The sequence below is a fragment of the Hemicordylus capensis genome, chromosome 1, assembly GCF_027244095.1.
Source record: "Hemicordylus capensis ecotype Gifberg chromosome 1, rHemCap1.1.pri, whole genome shotgun sequence".
Classification (NCBI taxonomy): Eukaryota; Metazoa; Chordata; class Lepidosauria; order Squamata; family Cordylidae; genus Hemicordylus; species Hemicordylus capensis.
In genome coordinates, this window is record NC_069657.1 from 250,720,625 (window position 1) to 250,745,678 (window position 25,054).

Here is a 25,054-nt window from a genome sequence, read left to right on the forward strand (position 1 = left end):
TCATTAATGCATGATAGGAGCATTCCTGAAGTTGGAGACCTGTATATTTATCCTGTATTCCCTGTATGGGAGAGACTGCCATCTGGAGAAATGGAGGCTGTTAAGCTGCTACATGGTTTTTCCCATATTGCAGGAGTAAGCATGAGAGACTTTCTAGGTAGCCATAGGTTTTTGAATGTTTTGCAAACTTTGAGGTGCTTGAGTGGTGGATGTAGAGTCTTCAGAAGGCCTATTTTGAGCTCTAGGTTCCTCCTTCCTTATTTGTGTGGGGCACCTTGGTCTTGCAAACAAGAACAAGTTACAGCAATGGAGTTCAGTTTCTGGTTGTCTCTAGAGTTCCAAAGTGGGTAGCATTAGAGTTCTAAGATAAGTGATAGCAATATTGCCTTACCATTTTGTTGTAAGCCTTACCTGTAGTGTAGAAAAAGAAAAAGCGCTTTCTGTGTGCACCATGAAGTGCCCGCCTGTGTCCTCTAACTTAGACATGGGAACAAAGTGAAGTTGCACCATTCTATATGCCTTGATATGGGATCAGAGTGCTTTGACTGGGCCTTATATACTCCTGGTGGTAAGTCATGTCTAGCTGCAGCCATAACCTCTGTTGCAATTGTGGGGTCAAAGGATGAGGAGGTATAGAGTGGATTTTCTAGGGCCATCCATTGGTTTGAATTAAGTGGGAGCGTATTAATTTATGCCATCTCTTTTTCAGACATAAATTTGTACTAGTTGAGGGGACAGAAATTAGCTCTGAGCAAACCTAACTTGTAAGATTTGCTCCTCCTTTCCCATGCCCCTTCTAAGCCCACTTTTTGCCCCTTGAAACTCAGGGATAGATCACCCTAAACATCAATGAAATGGAAGTAGAACAGGGCCGGACTGGGAGCACTCAGAGGGTGGTGGAATGTATGTGGGGAAGGCGCCGGGTTTAGAGCAGAATGGGTACTTAAGGGTGGGAGTATTCACTGCTTCTGAGTGCAGCGGGGCACGGGGGGGCCCTGTGGGTGGGGATCACCGGGAATATGCCCTGTTACCCTGTGGGCCAGTCCAAGCCTGAAGTAGAATAAAACAGCAGCATGGGGGATAGCCATTTCCAAGTGCTCTACACAAGGTCTGTCTTGGCCTTGTAAAAGTATAAACAAAACACACATTGCATGTCTGACTAGGGGGAGGAGTGTGGAATTCCACAAAATAGGAGCCACTATTGAAAAGATCATGATTCTTGTGATGATTTGAGAGGTATTCGCTAAATTACACTGAATTCAAACAGCACAGTTTTAAAGGTCAATGCTTGTCTCTTGAAGAACTAGAAGACTAACTGGGAAATAATAGGATAAGATTTTTGCTTGCTGTGAGTTCCTTAAGTGCTCACCTTAGACCTGTGTGGTTCTTTTTTTTTACACACACACACACACACACACACACACCCCATCTGCTCTGGATCATGAATAAAAGTGAATGATGCCAGGCAAACCTTTCCACTGCCTGTTTTCCATGGTTAAAGGAGGGCAGAGTTGCAATTCGGTTACTTGAAAGTAAGTCCCATTAAACTCCGCAGAACTTACCTCTGAGTAAGCATATGCAGAATTGAGTTGTAAAGCAAGTTTACAGTTTAGAGGGGCTCACTTTGGTAAAATCAGATGAAAGCTCTGACCTAGTAACCATCAGGCTGAACTGTGGTGGAAAGTAGATGCTGTACTCTGCTTCTACTGAGTGCCCTGCAGTTCAACAGATTGAGGTTTTTAGATAGTTAAAAGGCTATTTATTGAAAGCGTGTGTGGAAGTTTCCCCCCTAATCCTGAAATGTAGCATTATGAGGGCATCTGATATTAAGGAAAGAAAATTGCTTAACTACAGAATCACCTTGCAAACTATGAATCTCCCACCCTGCGCCCCCCCCCAATTGTTTCCAATTGTTTTAAAATTAGTTTTGCAAAGTAGCTTAAAGCATGGCAGTGTTTATCAATATAACCAAAATGTTCCCACTGGACTAGGACTGGGGAGACCTGAGTTCAAATCCCCATTCAGCCATGATACTTGCTGGGTGATTCTGGGCCAGTCACTTCTCTCTCAGCCTAAGCTACTTCACAGGGTTGTTGTGAGGAGAAACCTAAGTATGCTGTACACCGGTCTGGGCTCCTTGGAGGAAGAGCGGGATATAAAATGTAAAAATAATCATCATCATCATGCACATACAGACATTCAAAGTTTGCAGTGTCCAGTAATACTGGCATCTACATGCATTGCTAGTCTGAAAAATATGCAAAGTTAAGATAGCCAAGTATCCATACCCAATATATTTAAAGCAATTTATGTGTAAGATATAAAGCATAGAGTAAAAAGGAAATGAGGAAGGCCTAGTGTTCTTTGTGATAACTCTTTATGATGCCGTAGTGGTATAATATGTAGCAACATCACTCTGTGTGTGTGCGCGCGCGTGCGCATGCATGTGTTTAACCCACTGGCTTATATGAGGAGCTATGTAAGCTTCCAGATCAGTAAACCTCAAAAGGGTTGAGGTAAAGGGAATGGCAGCTATTTTGGCACCCTGAAATTTCCTAGAACTTTTAAAGTATGGTAGAATGCAATGTGTCCTGATGAAACCACTTCCAATTTTTTAGGCTACGTAGTGCTGCTTAGTGCACTATAACCACTTGATGGCACCCTTTGATTTAGTACGTATCTCATTAGGAGAGGAAAAAACGAAGTGCAGTGTAGCTGTAGTATTTGTAATGGAATAACATGTAAGAACTAAAGACTGCAAGGTATCTGGTTAATGTAGAGATGAAATGAATGAAACAGCAAGGCTAAGCTTTCCTGACCCTTCATGAGAGAATAGATGAAAAAAGGGAAGAATAAGCTATTGTGCCAAAGGGAGATGATGAAATTCAAGATCCACACACATAAGCTCTGGCTCAGCCTCTGAAATGTTAATCCCTGGGTAGAATTATTTTGAGCTGTAGATTGCAATTTATCATCAAAATGGCACTGTGTCAAACAATACTTCTTGTATGTGTGATGTTCAGAACTATCCAATTTTAATATAAAATGGTTCACAGAGCACTGTTTAACATTTAAGTAGCAACTCGTTAAACTTGGGATGTTTCCCCCCCTTTCTGACCAGAGGTTTACTAAAAACATGCATTTCTATAGACTTCTCACAGGAACTTGCTAAGTACTATATCTTATGCGGAATCTAGTTTTTTAAAACTTAGATGGATTGGATTGCTTAATAGCAGCTCTAATAAAGTTAACCAGCTCAGAGATCTTTAGCAGAAGAGGAGCTCTGCCATAAGAGATTGGATTCCAGTGATTTGCTGGTGGGTTAAAGCTTTTTCAGAACTGCTTTTCCCCCTATGGCGCTTGCTCGCCCTCCCTCCCTCCCCCTGCCCTCTCTCTATATATTTGGGGAATGGGTGTCTCCTTTTTAGCTCCATAGCAGACTGTATTTCAGCAGAGGTGGAACACTGCTTTGTAAATATGCAGCAGTTTGTCATTTTCAGAAAAGTTATTTTTCGCTTAGAATCACTAACAGGATATTAAAGATAAGTTTTCCATGACAAAGATAATAAGTAGGAGGAAAACTGTATAATAACTAGAAATACTTTGCTGTTATTCTGATGGGATCCTTACAAATACCTGTGAGGCAGTTTTATTGCAAATAAGTGATTTCATGACTATCCTCCATTATTTGAATACTTGTCCAGATTTCTTGTGTGTGCCTCTGCTGGAATCCCTTGCTAGCATAACACTGTAACCCTATTCAAGTGATCACCATCTGCTGATGGCAAAAAGGTGAGGTGGGTGAATGGAAATATGTCAGCTAGCCACATCTCCTGGTGCCTGCGCATACGCTATGGCCATGCACGTATCTGCAGAGATAAACACTAAATGCAAGAAACTGAGATGTATAGCAATGGAGCATGTTGGTGCCAGGTATGTGTGGCTAGCTGGCATGTCCTTGTTTGCCTGCCTCACCTGTTGCTCATTAATGTATTTTGTCATACATGGGTGGCAAATGCCTGAATAGGGCTCTATTAACTGTGTATCCAAACCAATGGGTGTTTTTTAGTTATTAAAAATGAAATTTTTAAGGTTTAAAATGCTTAGGTTTAAAGGTTTAAAATGCTTAGCAGAATTATATGTATATACTACCTTAGAAGCACATGTATGTATGTAAGTGCATGTGTACTCCCTCCCTCTCACTCTCCCTCTTCCTCTGCACATACTAAGGGCTGAACTACACATGACATGGGAAATCTGTGACCTGATCTCCTGGTGTCTTCATTTTTACTTAAAAAGAACTTCTGATGACTCTAAATGGGAAAATGAGGCATAGCGGAAAGGCTTGTACATCCCCCCTCCCCCCCTCCCCAGTGCTACAATTTTGATGCAGTTTGGAAATACCTTCAGCTGCTTTTAAGTCAATGTGAAAATATTGGGAATTGGATCACAGGTCTCTTGTGTCATTGTGGTTTGGCCTTTAAGATGCCATTGACTGAACAAATAGAATGATTACAAATGGACCAAAGAAGTAAAACAGCTACTTGTAAAAATCTGGAATTTCAATATTTAACTTACACTGTAATCCTAAACATATTTGACTGACTCATCTCCTTAGTTTCAGTGAGATTTACTTTAGAATAAGTGTTAAAAGTGACGGCCTTCAATGTGATGACATTTACAGGAGCAAGTAATTTAGCTTTTCTATTGTTGTAAACTTTGTTTTCATTCTGAGAATTAAAAAACATTGGAACCCTAGATACTTGAGAGGACTGATGAAAAACAATAGCTGCCAGATAACAGCTGTTGCTTAAACTGGGAGGGGGTTTCCTATCAGCTATTAAGTTCTGACAGGGCTAATTAGCACCTAGTGGTTGTTTTATCTAATCAGTGCTAAATAGCTTGTGATTGAGTGGGGAGGGGAAGAAAACTGCAGTTGTTAGACCCATTCTCCCAATTGTAGGTGTTTGGATTTATTTATTTATTTATTTATTTATTTAAAGTTGATGGCTGTTAACAAGACATGTAGACTTTGATTTATACATATTTGATTCTTGAAAAGAACTTTGAAAGGAATGTTAATTTTCTAGTTGCATTGTTTTCTGTATTAACTATCCCAGTCTTACATTGACTGAAATATCCCAGTCTTACATTACATTATAATGACTTTTATTCTTACTCCAAATCAACAACATAAAAGATCTGAACTATAGTACACAAAACAAAACAGATCCAATAAAGTAACCAAGAAACAAAAAAACCAACTAGATATATGAATATAAATTGTATTAAAAGTGAAACAATCAAATGTATATAGTGGTATGGGAAAATTATATAAAGTACATCAATAAGATATAATGAGTGAACATCAACAGAAATATACATGTAAGAAAAATAGGACAGTATAATATAGTGAACTATGTAAACACAACAGCTTTCTGGTAGTATTTGCTCTTTCTATAAACTTTTACAAGTGTTCAAAAAAGTCCATTCTTCAAAAAATGTCAATAGCATCTTCTTTCTACTTCTATGCTGAATAGTAGATCCTTCTCAATAAAATTGAAGAACTTAACTTTTTTGAACACTTGAAAAAGTTTACTGAAACAGCAAATATTACTGGAAAGCTGTTGTGTTTACATAGTTCACAATATTTTACTGTTCGTTCTTGTATATTTCTGTTGATGTTTGGTCATTATTGATGTACTTAATATCATTTATAAAAATATGTTGTATGTTTTATTCTTACTCTGCACTTCATGTGTGTTTTCTGATATAATGTAAGATTACATTTCTTCTGCAACACTCTAGTATTGATGTGTCATGTTACAGTTTTCTCATGTACCACACTTCTGTTTAGAATTTTGGTGTCATATTGGTACTTTTGGTTGCATGAATGTGCCTTTTAATGTCCAAAACCTAGAAATGTGAATTTTGGCCCAAATTCAGATAATACATACATTATAGTCATCCCTTGCTCATGCCATGTAGTTAAGAGTAGCCGTGCTGCAGTTTTTATATGTAGAGTACAAAAGTATTGCAATGAGTAGTTGTTGTAAACATACCACCTCAAACATGTTGTTTTTAAAAATCAAATATTGGCTTCTCTGTCTCACATCAAGTCTGGTAAGAATATATTAACATTCTAGTGAGTTTTATTGCTTGAACTTTTTTTGTCGGGTTGTACTTTGGCTAACCAAGTACCATATTTTACAGACTATAAGATGCTATGGACTATAAGACGCACCTTAATTTTAATCCAGTTTTTCAGAGTTTTCGAGCTTGTCACACATTTCTTGCCGAGGATGCCAAAGAGGCTTTCGTTCTCTTGCGGGGTGAGCAGCAGCGAGCCAACATTGGTGACCCGCCCCCACGGCGGGGGCTGCTGCTGGTTGTTGCTCATCGTGGCCACCGGCGGGGCCCGCCCAGGACCTCCTTCTCCACCTCCTCTTGTGCCTCCGGTGGTTCCTGTGGGCTGGCGCTCGCCTGCACGGGCTCGTCTCCGGGTCAGGCCCCGTGTCCCCTCAGAGGGCGGCGGCGCAGCAGCCTCCCTCACTGCAGCAGCATCGGGGCGGCAACCAGAGGGAGCCCGGGGAGCGGGGGCGCCTGGCGGGCTGACTAGGCTGCTCCCAGCAGGCCCCGGCAGGCCCCGGCGAGAGAGGAAGGGAAGTGGGAAGCGAATCCTCCCTGCTTGCCCTTCCTCCTCCTCTTCCTCCTCCTCCCCCCACTCTTTCCTGACAAGCCCTAAACTCCACCGCGTCCTCAGAAGGACCACCAAGCATGCCCAGGACCACTGCGTGTCCCCCCCCAGGCGAAGGGCCATCCACGGTGATGCTCCCCACTGCGGGAGCGGGTGCCTTGAAGAAGGGCCACGGCGACAGTAAAGAAGTTCTCGACATCGTTTATGATGTTTCCTTAATGGTAGATAACCAGACCTCTAGAAAGTGGGGGAAACTATCAGAATCTGGTAAGCTGGAATGTACCCACCTGCATTTGACGTATGAGTGTAAAGGGAGAAACGTTTAGCAGGTTTTCTGGCAACTTGGGAATAAGACCAACAGAAATTGGAATAGAGAAACTGGAAGAGAGCAAGCTGAGAACTTTGGTATTCAGGTCCACTGTCTGAGAACCTGATGTGATCTGTTGCTGACTTTCATCTAATGCTGAGCCTGTATAACTGTAAATAAACCACATATTACAAAGACACCATAAGGTCCAGTGATCTTTCTTCCCAAGGAAGCCAGAATCCACATATTGCTGCTCCTTGGAATGTCTTACTTCTTGGGATAGTGGGGAGCATGTGAAACACTGGTGTCAGTAGTGGGATTGTATTTCTTTGGAGGAAAAACTCTGAGGTGCTGTGATTGAGCCAGGATAGAACTCTCAGAGCAATTGAAGCTGATGATCCATCAGAAAAGCCAGCAGCTTAAAAACAGCCTTGAAGTAAAGAATGATGTCTCACAGCGGTTTAATGAAGACCTCAGAGCCATCTGTCAGGGTGCCTGCCCACAGCGATGAGAGTGAAAAGCTGGAAGAAAAGCTGCCTACAGCATAAATGCTATACAGAAAGATAAGCTCTCCATAGGTGAAGATAGTTTTTCCTGAAGGTCAAAAACTTGTGCTTATAGACATTTTCACCTCACATGCACCCAAAAAAGAGAGAATGTAGGGGGGAAGCTGGAAATGTGTAGGCCAAAAGAGAGCAGTTGCAGCCTGGAGACATGGATGAGGAAAAATCTTTTCTAAATATTGTTGCTCCAGGGGTGGTCCTTAGAGACCTTAGTGAATAGGAACAGTTATATATACTGCCCCACAGAGGTAAGCTCCAGCAGTGGAGGAAAGCCAGAAGCCCTGCAAGTTATAAGGGGCAACAAGAGACCTGGAAAGCTTGGTTTACATAAGAACAGCCCTGCTGGATCAGGCCAAAGGCCCATCTAGTCCAGCATCCCATTTCGCACAGTGGCCCACCAGATGCTGCTGGAAGCCACAGGCAGAAGTTGAGGGCATGCCCTCTCTCCTGCTGTTACTCCCCTGCAACTGGTACCCAGAGGCACCCCACCCCGAGGCTGGATGTGGCCTACAGCCCTCCGACTAGTAGCCATCAATAAACCTCTTCTCCATGAAGTTATCCAGACCCCTCTTAAAGCCATCCAAGTTGTTGGCTGTCACCACATCTCGTGGCAGAGAATTCCACAAGTTGATAATGTGTTGTGAGAAAAAGTACTTCCGTTTGCTGGTCCTAGATTTCCTGGCAATCAATTTCATGGGATGACCCCTGGTTCTAGTGTTATGTGAGAGGGAGAAGAATTTCTCTCTATCCAGTTTCTCCACACCATGCATGATTTTATAGACCTCTATCGTGTCTCCTCGCAGTCGTCTTTTTTTCTAAATTAAATAGCCTTCTCTATAGCTGCTCCGGGGCTGTGGAATGCGCTCCCTGCAGAAATCCGCAATTTGAATTCTCTATTAGCCTTCAGAAGAGCCCTTAAAACGTATTTGTTTGGCCTGGCTTTCCAGGGTTTTTTAATCGGTTTTAATATTCTAACCCGATTTTGGGGCTTTTAATCACTGTAATTGTTTAATTGTTGTTTTAAAATGTTTTTAAATTGTTAATTGTTATATTGTTTTTAATTTGTTTTAGCTCTTTATTGTTTTAGTGGTTTGTTTTAATTGTAAACTGCCCTGAGCCATTTTGGAAGGGTGGTATATAAATCAAATAAATAAATAAATACATTAAATAAATAAAAATAGCCCCAGGTGTTGTAGCCTAGGCTCATAAGAAAGGTGCTCTAGGCCCTTGATCATCTTGGTTGCCCTCTTCTGCACCTTTTCCAGTTCTGCAATGTCCTTTTTTAGATGTGGTGACCAGAATTGTGCGCAGTACTCCAGGTGTGGCTGTACCATAGTTTTGTATAAGGGCATTATAATATTAGCAGTTCTATTTTCAATCCCCTTCCTAATGATCCCTAGCATGGAATTGGCCTTTTTTACAGCTGCCGCACACTGAGTTGACACTTTCAACAGCTGTCCACCACGACCTCAAGATCCCTCTCCTGGTTAGTAACCGACAGCTCAGACAGCTGATGGGGTCATCAGCATATACTCGAAGTTGGGGTTCTTCGTCCCAATGTGCATCACTTTGCACTTGCCAACATTAAACTGTATTAGCCACTTTGTCGCCCACTCGCTCAGTTTGGAGAGATCCTTTTGGAGCTCTTCACAATCAGTTATGGATTTCACTACCCGAAAGAGTTTGGTATCATCTGCAAATTTGGCCACCTCGCTGCTTACCCCTGCTTCTAGATCATTAATGAATAAATTAAAAAGCACCGGTCTCACTACAGATCCCTGGCGGGCCCCACTTCTTACTTCCCTCCATTGTGAAAACTCTCCATTTATACCTACCCTCTGTTTCCTGTCTTTCATCCAGTTAGCAATTCACACATATACTTGTCCCCTTATTCCATGACCGCTAAGTTTCCTCAGGAGTCGTTGATGAGGAACTTTGTCAAAAGCTTTTTGGAAGTCCAGGTATACTATGTCAACTGGATCACCTTGATCCACACACTTGTTGACACTCTCAAAGAACTCCAAAAGGTTGGTCAGGCAAGATTTACCTTTGCGAAACCCATGCTGGTTCACTCCCAGGAGGGCTTGTTCTTCTATGTGCTTTACAATTTTATCCTTGAGGATGCTTTCCATCAATTTGCCTGGAACGAATGCTAAACTAACCGGCCTGTAATTTCCTGGATCACCCCTGGATCCCTTCTTGAAAATCGATGTTACATTTGTTGCTCTCCAGTCCGCTGGTACAGAACCTGATTGCAGGGATAAGTTATATATTTTAGCAAGGAGGTCAACAATTTCACATCTGAGTTCTTAGAGGACTCTTGGAGTTTTGAGGTCATGACTGCCTAAGTGACAGCGATGAGAGAGATTTCAATCTGCTGGATTTTTTTAAAAAGAAAAGAAAAAGAAAGCCTTGTGGACAGCTTCCAGAATGGCAGAGTGCCCCAAGGTATCAGCTGGATTGGTCTTGGGATTAGTTCTAAAGAGAGAGAAAAAGAAAGAGTAACCCTTTCCACCATTTGCCATTAAGAGACAGTGTAATTGGAGCTCCCATTTGTTCTTCTTGGGAATCAGCCTTGAAACTTCTTTGCCCTGTAGTTGGATCCCTTACAGATCTGCAATTCCACTTGTCTTCAGGACAAAGAGCCACTGAGCAAAATGCATTCTGTTGCATTCAGAGGTGCACCTAGGTAATTTTGGAGCCTGGACCTAAAGGCCTTTGGAGGGCCCCCTGTTGCTGGAGGCCCCCACTACACACACATACAGCATGACACACGCGTGTGTCTCCACTCCCCACTCTGTCTCCAAAGCACCCAGCACAGATCATAATCATACACAGTCACCCGGTGCAATGAGGGCCAGCAGAGACCGCATCACCCAGGACAGACTAAAGAGGATTTGCGGGGGGGGCAGGGGGTGTGGAGACCCTGGACTTCGGCCCTGAAGTCCAGGGGTAATAGTGCCACTGCTTGCATTGGGGGTAAACCCTTTGGAACTGTTAGTTGACTCTAGGAATGGGTTTGATAGCTTTTTTGCAGGAGGGGCGGGTTGGATTTTAGGATTACTGGGAACATGTGCCTTTGCAAAAAGTGCTTGTAATTGTTAAGCTTCTATGTATATCTGGTATGGTGGGGGGGGGGACTGTTTGCTACCTGTGTGTTTGGGTTAATAGGTGACTAAGTGAATAGTTGTTGGGTTTTTTGGTAACACAGCGGTGATGTTAAAGGGGAATACATTAAGCCTCGCCTTAATTATATCAGGAAAACCCATAAAGCTTGTTAAATTGGATCAGGAATTGGGACCGGTAGCTAAAGCTGAGAAAATTCTGACTTTGGGCACCAGAAAGAAGCTAACAAACCTGAGAAATCACAATGAATATGTGAACCTTGCCTTTTGTATTGCTAAATTTTGGTGGTTTGAGGAAAAATGGGGGAAAGGAAGGAATAGTTTGATCTAATTTGTCTTGATGGATTTGGAGTCTACTTACTCCAGAATCATAGAGTTGGAGAGGGCCTTAAAGGCCAGTTAACCCCCCCCCCCGGCTTTATGCAGTAAATCTAAAGCTAGAGCATTCACAACAGATGGCTATGCCCACCTGTTTGAAGACCTCCAGTGAGGAAGAGCTCGCCCCCATACACACACACACCAATGAATTGGTTCCATTGTCAGAATGCTCTTATTGTTAAGAAGCCTCACCTATGTTAATGGAACTGCTCCGAGGTGATTGGCAAACACCCCTAAATGCATTCGGGCTTGTGTGGGGGAATTAGCAAGCTAAAGTGAAGCAGTTTCACATCAGAATAACTTTTGTGTAAAGTTCGGGTCCTGGGGAAATGAACTGACAGAGAGGTTGAAGTTCAAAATTCAGTAAGTTTTTAGTTGAGGGTTTAGGGGTACAGCAGAATAATAAAATTGAGTAAAGCAATATTACTACTAAAAATATATTACAAAGATGAAAAATACATTAGAAAGATACTTGCAAAGAGGCAGCTTAGTTTAATGTCTAAATTAAATGACTTCCAGGCTGCCGAGAGAAAAGAAGGCTGTAGAAAAACAGGTTTTTGGATTTAAGAAAGAGCAGGGATCAGAAAAGTTCAGAGGGGTGCAGTGATTATCATACAACTTCGTCCTTCTGTTTAGGGGCAATTGGAACCTCATGTCTCTGGCACAACTAGTCTATCTCTCAAGGTAGGACCAGGAATCAGGAGGTAGTAACAGAGAACCAAAAGCAGCTCGGGGGTTAAGGCTGCAAGGGTAAATCCAAAAGGTGTCTGTTCTCATGTATCCAGCTTCTCATAGCAGTGAGGTGAGCTGGCTGGACTGGGCCAGAGAGGAAGACCGATCTGGAGTCTGAGAGCGAGAACAGCACAATGAGCAAGACATGACCCGGTGTTATGGCTGATATCAGGTCTATCACCCAAACAATGGGTGACTCCATGGTATAGAGACCAAATGAAGCACACTGGTTCAAGAAACCAGGGCCAGTTATAGTCCAAATTGGCCCTGAGGTGAAATACCAGCCACTCCTCCCTGAGGAGGGAAATTCCAGTGGATCTCAAAAGGAGCCATTGTCTTTATTTGCTGTGCTTGAATAAAACACAACTGCATGAATGGTCAAGAAGAACCTGTGTGTAAATGGAATGAATAGACATGCAAGGACAGTATCAGTCACAAGGACCCAGTAAACTCATCAGTAATTTTAATGAGTGTACCTCTTGAGTTCCTATTGCTCATTAGCTCATTGATGATGGGGAAGAAAGTTGCATTCACAGTGCCTTATCTGGCTTTCCTGCTGAGGTGATTATAGTGTTAGCTTGTTGGAGGCAACCGCAGAGGAGAGGGAAATAAAGGGTCAATCTTCAGACAGGGAGACTTTGAAAGTGGAGTTAACTTGAAAGCTAACTCGGGTCTGCTTAGACATTCCCTTACAGGTGAAACTCGGAAAATTAGAATATTGTGCAAAAGTCCATTAATTTCAGTAATGCAAATTAAAAGGTGAAACTGATATATGAGACAGACGCATTACATGCAAAGCGAGATAAGTTAAGCCTTAATTTGTTATAATTGTGATGATCATGGCGTACAGCTCATGAAAACCCCAAATCTCCAATCTCAGAAAATTAGAATATTACATGGAACCAAGAAGACAAGGATTGAAGAATAGAACAATATCGGACCTCTGAAAAGTATAAGCATGCATATGTATTCAGTACTTGGTTTGGGCCCCTTTTGCAGCAATTACTGCCTCAATGCGGCGTGGCATGGATGCTATCAGCCTGTGGCACTGATGAGGTATTATGGAAGACCAGGATGCTTCATTAGCGGCCTTCAGCAATTTTGCATTGTTTGGTCTCATGTCTCTCATCCTTCTCTCGGCAATGCCCCATAGATTCTCTATGGGGTCAGGTCAGGCGAGTTTGCTGGCCAATCAAGCACAGTACACTGTATACTTTTCAGAGGTCCGATATTGTTCTATTCTACAATCCTTGTCTTATTGGTTCCATGTAATATTCTAATTTTTTGAGATTGGAGATTTGGGGTTTTCATGAGCTGTACGCCATGATCATCACAATTATAACAAATTAAGGCTTGACTTATCTCGCTTTGCATGTAATGTGTCTGTCTCATATATCAGTTTCACCTTTTAATTTGCATTACTGAAATTAATGGACTTTTGCACGATATTCTAATTTTCTGAGTTTCACCTGTATATAGGGAAGGACATGAGGCTAATCCCCTTTCAATCTGCATTGTAGCTTTGAACCTGGGGGCAATTGTCCCACTGCCTACTAAGTGGACTGTCCCCAGTATGTCAACAAACAGGGAGCCCATGATCCCGTGAGGTTCCTGAGCACATTAAGGGTAAGAACTGCAAGCCTGTAGTCCCAAATATAAGCAGAGAAGCTTCTGAAAGCCTGCAGAACACAAGTGCTGACAACACCTAAAGTTTGCACCTGAAACTTAACCTCTTGTAGCTTAATCCCATTAGATCTAATCCAGGACTGTACAACTTCAGCCCTCCTGCAGCTGTTGTCTTACAGCTTTCATAATCTCTGACTACTGTCCATTGGGGAGTTGTAGTCCAAAAATAGCTGGAAGGCTGTGACAAACGCAGACCTCCCATCATCTTGAAGCGAGAGTTCACCAGTTTCTTAATTATTTGATACAGGAGATAGGGCCACTTTGCTTCTCACCACCCAGAGGGTAGGAAATTAGCATACTCTTTGAGCTATGGACAGGTGTGAGACCCACAGTCGCATGAGCCAGATCACCCCCTCCCTCATAGCATTAAAGCTAGAGGACAAAGGCCTAGCCATTGGCTGTACAGGCTGTACAGTGCCTTAAGTCCCAAGTAGGGATGTGCACGAACCGGTTTGCAGGCCATGTTGGAGGTCTGTGAACCGGTTCACTGGTCCGGTGGTCTGTCGCCAGGGGGGTGTTGCTTTAATGGCGGGGGGGTTGTACTTACTCCTTCTGCCGCTTTCCTCCCTGCGGCGCTCCAGTTTTCAGCAAAATCTTCAGGGCAGCAGCGGTCCTCCTTGCCGCCCCTGCCCCCTTGTTGGCAAAATGTGGAAGTAACACACACGCATGCGCCCGCTGCCGCGTTACCTGCACACCCGCCACTCCATGCAACTTCCTGCTGCTGCTGTGCTCTCCCCAAGAGCTGTGGCCATGCTGATCTTGCAAATGGCAACCACAGCAGCAGCAGGAAGCTGCATGGAGTGGAAGGCGAGCAGGTAAGGACCTACTGTATTCATTTTAAGAGGTCCCACTTGCCCCCCTCCCAGCTGCATGAACTGCCAAACCTTGGTTCATGCACATCTCTAGTCTAAGAAAGCCCTAAGGCTCCATGTGGAGCTGCAGCAAAGCCACAAGATAAGCCCTAACATTTTTAAAATCTGGCAGCTGTGCAAGCCCACATTTATCCCCATAAAGGAACATAAATGTCCCCACGTTTATCCCCATAGCAGCAAATTTGTTGCAGCCCCACACAGAGCCTTAGGGCTCTATTAGAATATGTGCGTTGTTAGGCATTTTTAATAAAATTATTATTGCAATTGGCATTTACATAGCTCAGTTATGGTTTCATCACTTTTAGGTGAACATAACACAAACTATAGTAGCTTACAGTTTCCTGAAACATCATGTATTTTTACTTCCTAAGAATTGTTCTAATTGCTGTAGACATGACAGTCTGTGAAATTTTGTTAGCATCAGACTTGCTGTCTTTCTGCTCCTGAACACAACTGTGTAAGTTTGATTATATTTAGGTTAGGCTTGGATTAATATTGGTTTACAATTACTGCTTACAGAGCATTATCATTGCAGATCTCTGCATGTAGTTTTAAGGTATGCCAGTTGTGGTAACTAATTAAAGTGCTGTAGATGCTATTGCCTAAGCCAATTTAAAGACAAGAGCATGAATTTCCAGTTACGTGAGCGAAATAATGAAAATTCCTTAACATGGTAGTTGTCCTTGAGAACAGCCAATTAGATCCTAGATGGCCAGAACTGTGATGTGTTTCATTTTTGTACCTTTGCAGTTTTAAAAAAAATCTCACATGTTGTCTTTGCATATTTCTACTGTAGCTTGCCTCGGTGGTAGTAGGATGGACCAGCGAAAGATTTTTCTGCTAATAAGCTTAAGGGCAGTAATCAAAGTCATGTACAAGTCACATTTGTAAAGTGTAATGTTCATTTTTTCCTTAGTATAGTTTTTGCTAGAATGTCAATCACAGCTGCAAGCTCACTGTAACGATTAAACTGATTTCTGATCTTTCAATAACTACTTGCAGCTATGTATTGCAATTGTTCTTCTATTCCAGTTTTCAAAGGTTTGTGGTATCTCAATTAACTGCAAAATTTTAAAAATGTGTTTGTATGGAAAAGTTCTTTTTGGCTAGGAGATTAAGACATTGTCATTAAGAACATTGTTTACATTATTTTAAACCTTTCCATTTGGGTAACAGTGCCTTGTAAATATATACATATAGTTTGTGTGTGTAATGTCTAAAATTTGTTGAGCGTAGTCATTCACATGTGATTGTCAACAGTCTCTGACATTGTTTTGTTAATGTCTGAAAATTCAGAGATACATGTGTGAACAATGAATTACCTAAATATAACTGTCAGAATGTATTTGTATACGCCTTAAAAGAAGGATAAATATACAATTTTGTGGATATTCAAAAATAGATAATCTGGAATTGTCAACATTCACATGTGAATATAGAAAACCACCAGCTTTTGGACCTTTTCTGTAGCAATGCATTCTGGAACATGGGAATAGGTCTTTATCAATGTACACTGAATATGAGAAAATACTCCCTGAGGATATTACATAATCGTGTAACATTTGAGTTGATTTTCCATTTTCTAGATTATCCTGCTTATGAAAATTCAGCATATGCAATTCTGCTCCTTCCACATAATTCCATATCAATGCAATAACATATAGTAATGTTTCAGTTTCACAGTTCTATTTACCCAGGTGCTTTAGGTGTTAAAAAAAACCTATAAATCAAATTGTATGTTTGCATTATAGAATGTAATTTTATGACTTAGAAGTGAAATTGTATTTGATACAAGCTGTAAGGTGAAAAAGTTGGATCTAGCTGTGGTGTTCCTAGCTTACTCAGTACACCTCCCCCATGTCTTTTAAGAAGAATCGCCTTGGGCTTGAGTAGCATAGGCATGCCAGTTGCTTCAGTCTTGTCCCTCCCCTGCCATTCACCAGGAAGTTACTGCAGCCTTCCTTTCTGTCTTTGTTTTATATACAAAAGAGACATCATTCCTTTTTCTCACCACTCCCTGTCTCTGGGTTGTAATCGGTCAATAGTAGTTGAGGCTGAAATTAGCATTCAGATATTCTCTAAAATCCAATGTAACTTCCTAAAAGCTTGTGCTGAATAACTTGCTAGTTATTTTAATAAGGTGTTATGCACCATGCACAATTATGAACAATGTATCTATTGTTTTTTCCCCAAGTGCAAGCCTGAATCATTGACAGTTTCACCTCTAATTTCTGAAGCAATGAACAGAAGGGCAGCTGGTGTGTTTGGATGAAGATACTAAGGTGTATCCTCACAGATATTCTTTATTAGTTGAGCAAAGAAACCTTTAGGCCTCATTCGCAACTTGTTTGCTTCCCACTCCTGAGAAGTACCAGGCTGTGTGGGCTCCATGGCTGTCGAGCAAATGGAAGACTGACATGTTTGAGGGATAATTTGGCACTTGTGGAGGCTGGGAGTGTCTGAGCAAGTAATTATTTTGTTTGTTTTTGGAGGTGTGAATAATGAGAGTTATCTGAAGGTAAAGTTCTGCAGTCTCCCTGGGGAGATATCTGTCACATTTGAACCACGGGTGTCACCCTCTCTTCCCACCAGTTGATCTTGTCTATTGCTAAGTTGAAATGGCATGTGCTTTTCATAAATGCTTCCACAACATTCGCTACAAAAAGTATTCCCTTCAGGTTTTTTATGTTGTTTTAGTGAAAGGATGTGAAAGTTTTCACAAGGGGGCAGTTGTGGGAAGGGAAGAAGGAATACATCCTTGTTGCCAAGGCAACTGGGCCAATCCTTCCTTAGACAGTTGGGTGTAGTTGACTAGTTTGGGCAACATGAGGATGTACACCTGGATACTCATTTTCATCCACATTTCACTTCAGTTTGTCATGCCTAAATATGCATGATCAGAATTATACCAGAGTAAAAGTATTGCCACGATGCACTAATCCACAATAAAGCAGCCATGCTGGTGTGATGACAGCTGGTGTGTAGGCCTGACAGCCTCAACAATGGGGACATGTTGCTTTCCCGTCTTTCATTCAGAATGGAAGGGCTTAATTTGTCTTCAACAATGTTATTAGGTAGTCATGATTGACTATGTGACACCATAATGTCCTCTCACATTCACTACATGATCCTTGGTTGGCTGGGACTATACAGTGAAGAAACACTGAAGCACCAGCATATTGGGGCCAGAAGGCAGCATGGGAAACATATGTGTCACTTTTTGCACATCTTGAAATCCCACAGTTGACTCAAATATTAGTGCAAAAACATTGGCATAGACTGCTCTGTAAAGCCCTGCCTCTGAAAGTTGTACTAAAAACTGACTCAGCAAGGACCATGTTGCACCTGTGTCTTGTACAATACAGACAAAACAAGAGGAGAGGCACCAAACCAGACCAGAAAAAAAAAGGAAATAAAGATTCCTCCAAGTGCCTAAGTTAGGAGACTTAAAATTTATTCTTAAATATATAATAAATTGCCTAGTGTGTTTTGGAAGAAATTCCTTTGTCAGGGGCTCCACAGATAACAGATGAAAAATGCATATAATGGCTAAATTTCTTTAGTTTTTACATTTTAATGTATATGTAATTGTAAGTTCTTCAGTGTGGTTTCTGTCTTTTCTTCTGCGGTAGCTTGCTGTAAAGCACTTTCATAAGTTATATGAATGGATATAGAGCCACGTACACTTTCATTTGTTTGTAGAGCCCCAATGATGACATTTCTTCTGAAATGTGTTGGGCAACTTCACAAAAATAAGTTAACAAGTCTCCTATCTTATCTTAACCACTTAGAGAACTTATTTCCCTCTTTTCAGATTTTTTCTTGTACAATGTCAAATAGTCCTGATCTATAAAGAATATGGAGTTATTTTGTATATTGACAAATTAAGAGTTTTATGTAGCTCAGAAGCTTGCAAACAGGAATTGGTCTAATAGAATATCAGTTTACTTTTTTTAAACAACCAGAACCATATTTTTTAAAATAATGCGGTAAGTCCTCAAAGGTTTATCAGATAAACACAAATATTGTTGGAGAGCTGAAGTCCAGTAATCTAAACTTGCAGGATATGGTTTCTCTTGAGCATATGTATGTATTTGTTTGAAATATTTGTATCCTGCCCCTCTAGTGCAATACTGCTCAGGACACCTCACATATATGATAAAACAAAATGAAATTAATTAAAAGTGCTCTTCCACAAAGTGCTATCTGTATTTATCATTCTGAAGGCCAGGCTGTCCAAAATGGCTACTATGCATTTTAATGGATGAACAATAATGATCCATGATAATGTCACCATCATATAAATGTAGTGCTTTTTAATGCTAGGCAAGCTTACATGTGAGAAGCATAACAACCTTTAAATGTAGTTGTCTGAATTTGCTTGGTACATCTTAGCAAAAAAGTTAACAAAAGCTACTAGTCCCCTTGTTTGCACAAATCCAAGTTAGTTGATTATCACCAGGAGTCTTGTAAGGCAAGGGAGAAGCAGCTCTTTGAATCTGCAAGAAGTTCGCTGCCCAGTTGGCTAAAGGTGATGCTTAGGTGACCAGAGGACTGGCTTTTTACAAGCCTGCTGCCTTAGTCTCCTGTTAATACGGAAGTATGTGATTAATATTTCTCTTCACCAATATGCTTGGATTATTTAAAGTTCTTTCGATGATTCAAATACTGTAACAACCATGATTAAAACTGTCTGAAAAATTGCTTAGATAGCAATTGCGACACAATGTTTGCATTGAAACAGGTATTGGATAGCTATGGAGTCCTCTTTCTGATGCTGGCAACAAAGAAGCACATATTTCTGCCTTTCTTAAAATGCATTCCTAATGTCTCCATAGCTTTACATATGGTCTCTTGCTGTGGCAAATAATATCCCCAAGAGCTGCTTCACACATGACTACTTTCTGTGCTATGTGTAGGAAAGGTTGTACACGATGTACAAAAGTTGCATGAATATCATAAGCTCTAACTGCCCTACTTGCCTGGAACAGTCTCTGTTTTCTGGGTTTTCTCCCTGGTAAACCACTCTCCTTAATTTGTTCCTGTTTTTGCTTCTTTGTGATACCATTTATTTATTTATTTATTTATTTATGACATTTAATATACTGCCCACTCCAAAGACTCTGGGCGGTGTACAACAGGCAACATTAAAAATTACATTACATTAATAATTAAAAATTATTATTTATTGTTTGAATTATTATTCAAACCCGTCCCCCAAATGATTTGTTAGAGTTGTCATTCTTTGGAATTCAGCTCCCTCCCCAGAATCTCTAGATATTAAATTTACAAGTGGGTGGGCGGGTGGGTGGGTGGTGCGTTGTATCTCTAGTGCACCTGCAGGTGAATGAGGGCAAAACACCAAGGCATTCTGCCAGTGGTTCCCAAATTGGGAGCCTCCAGAAATTGCTGAGCTACAACTCCCATCAGCCCCAGCTGCAATTTATTGTGGCTGGGGATGATGGGAGCTGTAGTTCAGCAACATCTGGAGGCTCCCAGTTTGGGAACCACTGCACTGTGCAATGCACAACACATAAAGGGTTTGGAGGGTTTCAAAGTTGGAGCTGCAGGTGATTCTGTCGATGCCCTGGTGGGAACCTGGAATAAGGAACTTGCCAGAGCAGTAGACATTATTGCTCCTAAGTGTTCCTCCAGACCCGCTTCAAAGTCGGCTCCCTTGTATACCGAGGAGTTGGGAGGGTTGAAGTGGCTGGGTAGGCGACTGGAGCGCAGGTGGAGGAGAACTTGGCTCGAATTTGACAGGATGGAGCATGTGACTCACTTGAGGGCTTACGCGGAGGCAGTGCGTACAGCAAAAAAGAAGTTCTGGTCGGTTCGCATTGCTTCTGTGGATTCATGTTTGGCAGAATTATCTTGGGTAGTGAGGAGTCTAATTTCTACTCCTTCTGTTTCTAATCGTCTCCTGGAGGTGCTCTGCTGTGATGCCCTCAGTGGGTTCTTTGTGGACAAAATCTTCTGTATTCGGGCCAACTTGGATTCCACTTTTTCTGCAGGGTCTACGAAGGAGGTGTCCAGCATTCCTTCTTGCAGTATTAGGTTGGATCAGTTTCAAGCTGTGATTCCTGAGGATGTGGACAAGCTGTTTGGAGTGGTGTGGTCCACCACTTGTTCTCTGGACCCTTGCCCGACTTGGCTGCTTCGATCTAGCAGATTATTTGAGGAGGCCTGGTGAATATCATAAATGCATCGCTGAGGGAGGGTAAGGTGCCTCCATGCTTGAAGGAGGCAATAATTAGACCATTTCTTAAGAAGACTTCCCTAGATCCCTCGATGATGGATAATTATAGGCCAATCTCTAATCTCCCTTGGTTGGGCAAGGTGATTGAGAGGGTGGGGGCCGACCAGCTCGGACATAGCTATAATTGGGCGAACGGGTTCAAAGAACCCGAGCTGTGCCCAATCAGGAGCCGCCATTCATGACGTCAGACGCAGGGGCGGTAGTTTAGCTCCCGAGCGGGGGCCGCGCAGCCCCTTTGGGAGCTAAACAAAGGCTGACGCTGCATTCGCAGCACCAGCCAGGAGCGGCTCTTCCCTGCAAAGGCAAGGAAGAGTTGCTCCGGGCTGGTGCTGCGAACGCAGCGCCAGCCTAACTAGCTCCTGAAGGGGCCGTGCAGCCCCTTCAGGAGCTAAGACTGGTGCTGCATTCGCAGTGCAGCCCAGAAGCGGCTCTTCCCTGCAGGGAAGAGCCGCTCCTAGGCTGCGCTGCGAACGCAGCACCAGCCTTTGTCTAACTGCCGAAGGGGCCACGCGGCCCCTTCAGCAGTTAAGCTGCTTCTCCCGAACGGAGCCTCAAGGCAGTATTAAGTATCAAGGCCAGACCATGCCCCCTGCGTCTGATGTGGTGGGGGCGTCAGACGCAGGGGGTGGGTCTATTGGGGCGCCCGCCTCGGCCGCACATGGGCCGTCGGCGGGCTTGCTATGCCCCTGGACCAGCTCCAGGCAGTTTTGGAGGAAACTGATTATCTGGACCTATTTCAAACTGGCTTTAGAGTGGGCTATGGGGTTGAGACAGCCTTGGTCGGCCTGATGGATGACCTATACTGGGGAATTGACAGAAGGAGTGTGACTCTGTAGGTTCTCTTGGATCTCTCGGCGGCGTTCAATACCATCAACCATGGTATCCTTCTGGGTCGCCTGGCAGAGTTGGGGATAAGAGGCACTGGTTTGCAGTGGTTCCATTCCTATCTCTTGGGCAGATCCCAGATGGTGGAGCTTGGTGACAGTTGCTCTTCTCAACAAGAGCTGTTACATGGAGTCCCTCAGGGCTCCATTCTTTCACCAATGCTTTTCAATATTTACATGAAACCGCTGGGTGAGGTCATCATGAGATTTGGTGCAGGGTGTTATCAGTATGCTGATGACACCCAAATTTACTTCTCTCGTCTGCTTTATCAGGAAATGGCATTTATTCCCTAAATACCTGCCTACAGGCAGTAATGGGCTGGATGAGGGATAACAAATTGAAGCTGAATCCAAGCAAGACTGAGGTGCTCAATGTAGGGACTCAGAATCTGAGGGATGAGTTAGAACTCCCTGTGCTGGATGGGGTTGCACTTCCCTGGAAGGAGCAGGTACGCAGCTTGGGGGTACTCCTGGATCCAGGCCTCACTCTGGTATCTCAGGTGGAGGCTGTGGCCAGGAGTGCTTTTTGTCAGCTTAGGCTGATTCGACAGCTGCGCCCATTCCTAGAGGAGGATGACCTCAGAACAGTGGTGCACCAGCTGGTAACCTCCAGGCTTGACTACTGTAATTCACTCTATGTGGGGCTGCCTTTGTACGTAGTTCATAAACTTCAGTTAGTTCTAAATGCGGCAGCAAGGCTGGTCTCCGGGGCAACTCGTAGAGACCATATTATGCCTATTTGAAACATCTGCACTGGATGCCTATATGTTTCCGGACAAAATACAAAGTGGTAGTTATTACCTTTAAAGCCCTGAACGGCTTAGGTCCAGGTTACCTTAGAGAGCGCCTTCTTCGTTCTGATCCCCACCGCACGCTAAGATCATCTGAGGATGTCCAGCTCCAGTTGCCACCAGCTTGTCTGGTGGCGACCCAGAGGCGGGCCTTCTCTGTAGCCGCTCCTATACTGTGGAATGCGCTCCCTGCAGACATCTGTAATTTGAGTTCTTTATTGGGATTTAGGAGAGCCCTAATGACCTACCTGTTCGGCCTGGCCTTCCAGTGTTCTTAAATGGTTTTAAAGGGTGTTTGATGTTTGCAAACTGCCCTGAGCTATTTTGTAAGGGCGGTCTTAAAAAAAAAAAATCAAATAAATAAATAAATAAATGTGAAATCTGGTCCAGCGATGTGTAATAGTTGGGGGGGGGGGACTTGAGCAATGATTCTTTGTATGAAAATTGCATTTTTTACTAGTGTGTCCCTGTTTTCATGTGTGAAATGTTGTAGGGTATGGGCTTGGCTCATCTGCTTTGGTCATCTGAAATAAGGTGCTCTGCATGCACTCTATTACCTGTTTTTCATTTGTGGTATGCTTAACTTAGGACATAAGATGTTTCATTTTTCATTTCTGAGAATTTAAACAAAGTTAAATATAAAAATATCTATCTAAAATCTGTTAATGTGGTGTGAGCACTTATGCTCCTATAGTGAAAGTATGAAGAAAACTTATTTATTTAATACATTTCTATACTGCCCTGTACAAAAAAGTCCCTGAGAAGTTTATAATCTAAAAATAACCATCTTTATAATTAATTCTCTTAGCCAGCCAGTGTGGAGATGTGGCAAGGCAATGCGTGCCGGCGGAGGAGGCACCTGATTGGCTGAGCTCTGTTTGGCTGGCGGAGGTGCCTGGCTGTTGTGAGGAGGGGCCGTCTCGGCTGCAGCCTGGGCTGGGAGGTGGGAGGCAGTGGGAAGGACTGGCCCTGGCCTGTTGCCAGAGGGAGTGAGTGGGACATGCGTGCCCAGTGAGGACTGAGGAGGAGAGGGGGAAGAAAGTGCCGGCAGTGGCCACCAGCCAGCCTGCGGGTGGAGGAGGAAGGAGAGAAAGGGGCCGGGGCGGGGGGCAGCGGGTGAGGGAGTAAAAACGGTGGCGGTGGGGCCCTTCTTGGCTGCCCACCATGGCTCTCTGTGTGTGGAGGAATGGGAGGGGAGGGGAGCTGGAGAGCATGGGCCGGAGGGAAGGGGAAGAGAGGAGAGAGGGGGCAGGAGGAAGAGGATGAGGGAGGGGGAACCAGCTGGCCCCAAAGCGCACAGATGCTCTGTGCGGGGTTGGCTAGTTAAAACATTAATATGCTTAAAACAATTTAAAATACAAATAAAAACTCCAAAACCCGAAGCTTTAAAACAGACAATCATTGATCTATCTGGCCCTCTACATCTACTGCAAATGGCAGCAACTCTCCAAGGAATTATTATTCTTTACTTTGATTCTTTACTTTGATGCTTTGATTCCTTTACATTAAGGATTATATTTCATAATGCCGAGTAGGAAGCAAATAATTTTGCATATTGGTTTTTCTTACTTAAAACCTTGAAAAACTGGTTTAATAATTTAAAAACACTCATCTTTTGTTGATTATAAAATGCAGACATGAACACATGACACTCTTTATCTATATTATTTTGTATTTAGCCAACATACAAAATGAAGGACTTCCTTCACATTAATATTTTTAAAAAACCCAAAAACATTTCGGCCAAAGCAAATAAAATAATGAGTGCCTTGTTAATCATCCATAACTAACTTGTGTATACTCCGGAAAGAAAACTTAATCTGTAATTGATGGAAGTTTGTTTATGGAATCAGTAAATTAAAAGGGAATTTAGAGTTGAAGCAAATACTAGAAATTAAAAAGTTGTTCATTAGAGCTCTTGTTTGTTGGTGCTTAGTTGTGTCTTAAACCTTGAAATACGATATTGTAAAGGTTGCCTAGCAAAAAAAATATTTGGAGATTAGTATATCAGCACAGTTTCAGTAATAGCCACATCTTCTCAAGGGCTGCTGTTCTCTCTATTATTATCACTGCTAATAGAAATAATTCACATGGGGATATATGTTAAGTGCACCCCCTTTTTGAACAAATAATTCAGCTATATTGTAAAGCATAGATGTGTTTATGGAGCCAGTTTTTCACTTTCTCCCTCTTTATATGGCTGCAAAATATGGAATCCCCTTATTTTAGTGAGAAATACATTGTGCTTGTCAGCCCAGAGATGAACTTATTTCTTTTGAGCTGAAGGTAATTTTGTTTCCTTATCTTAAGCCAGAGACTCTGTTCTGCTTTAAAGACAGTTTTGGATGGGTGTTTTTTCTCTGGTTATCACTGCTTATAGAAATAACCCACATAGGGGAATATGTTAAATGCACCCCTTTTTGAACAAAGAATGAAGCTGCATGGTGGTTGTGGGATCCTTGCAGTGTGTGTATGTGTCGTGGAATATGGAATTGTGTGTTTGCTGAACTATATAGGTTGTGACTGTTAAGAAGAACTGCATGTATATATCTAGATATACTTGGATCTTAATCTTCAGGAGGCTCCACATTCTCTAGTTAGTTATTCCTCCCATGGTGATAACTGCATTATATATCTAATCCAGATTTCATACTTGATGGTTTAGCTGTTAAGTGTAAACTCTCTACTTCACAAAGTTTTAGAAGCCTCAGGAGGCATCATTAAAGTGATACTGGGAAAGACGGCACAAGTTTTGATACC

The 25,054-nt window shown here is 42.5% G+C and overlaps 1 protein-coding gene across 1 annotated transcript in view; it reads left to right on the plus strand.

Moving 5' to 3' along the window:
• Positions 1-25,054, plus strand: part of EHBP1 (EH domain binding protein 1) — a 418,269-nt gene that overhangs the window by 109,576 nt on the left and 283,639 nt on the right.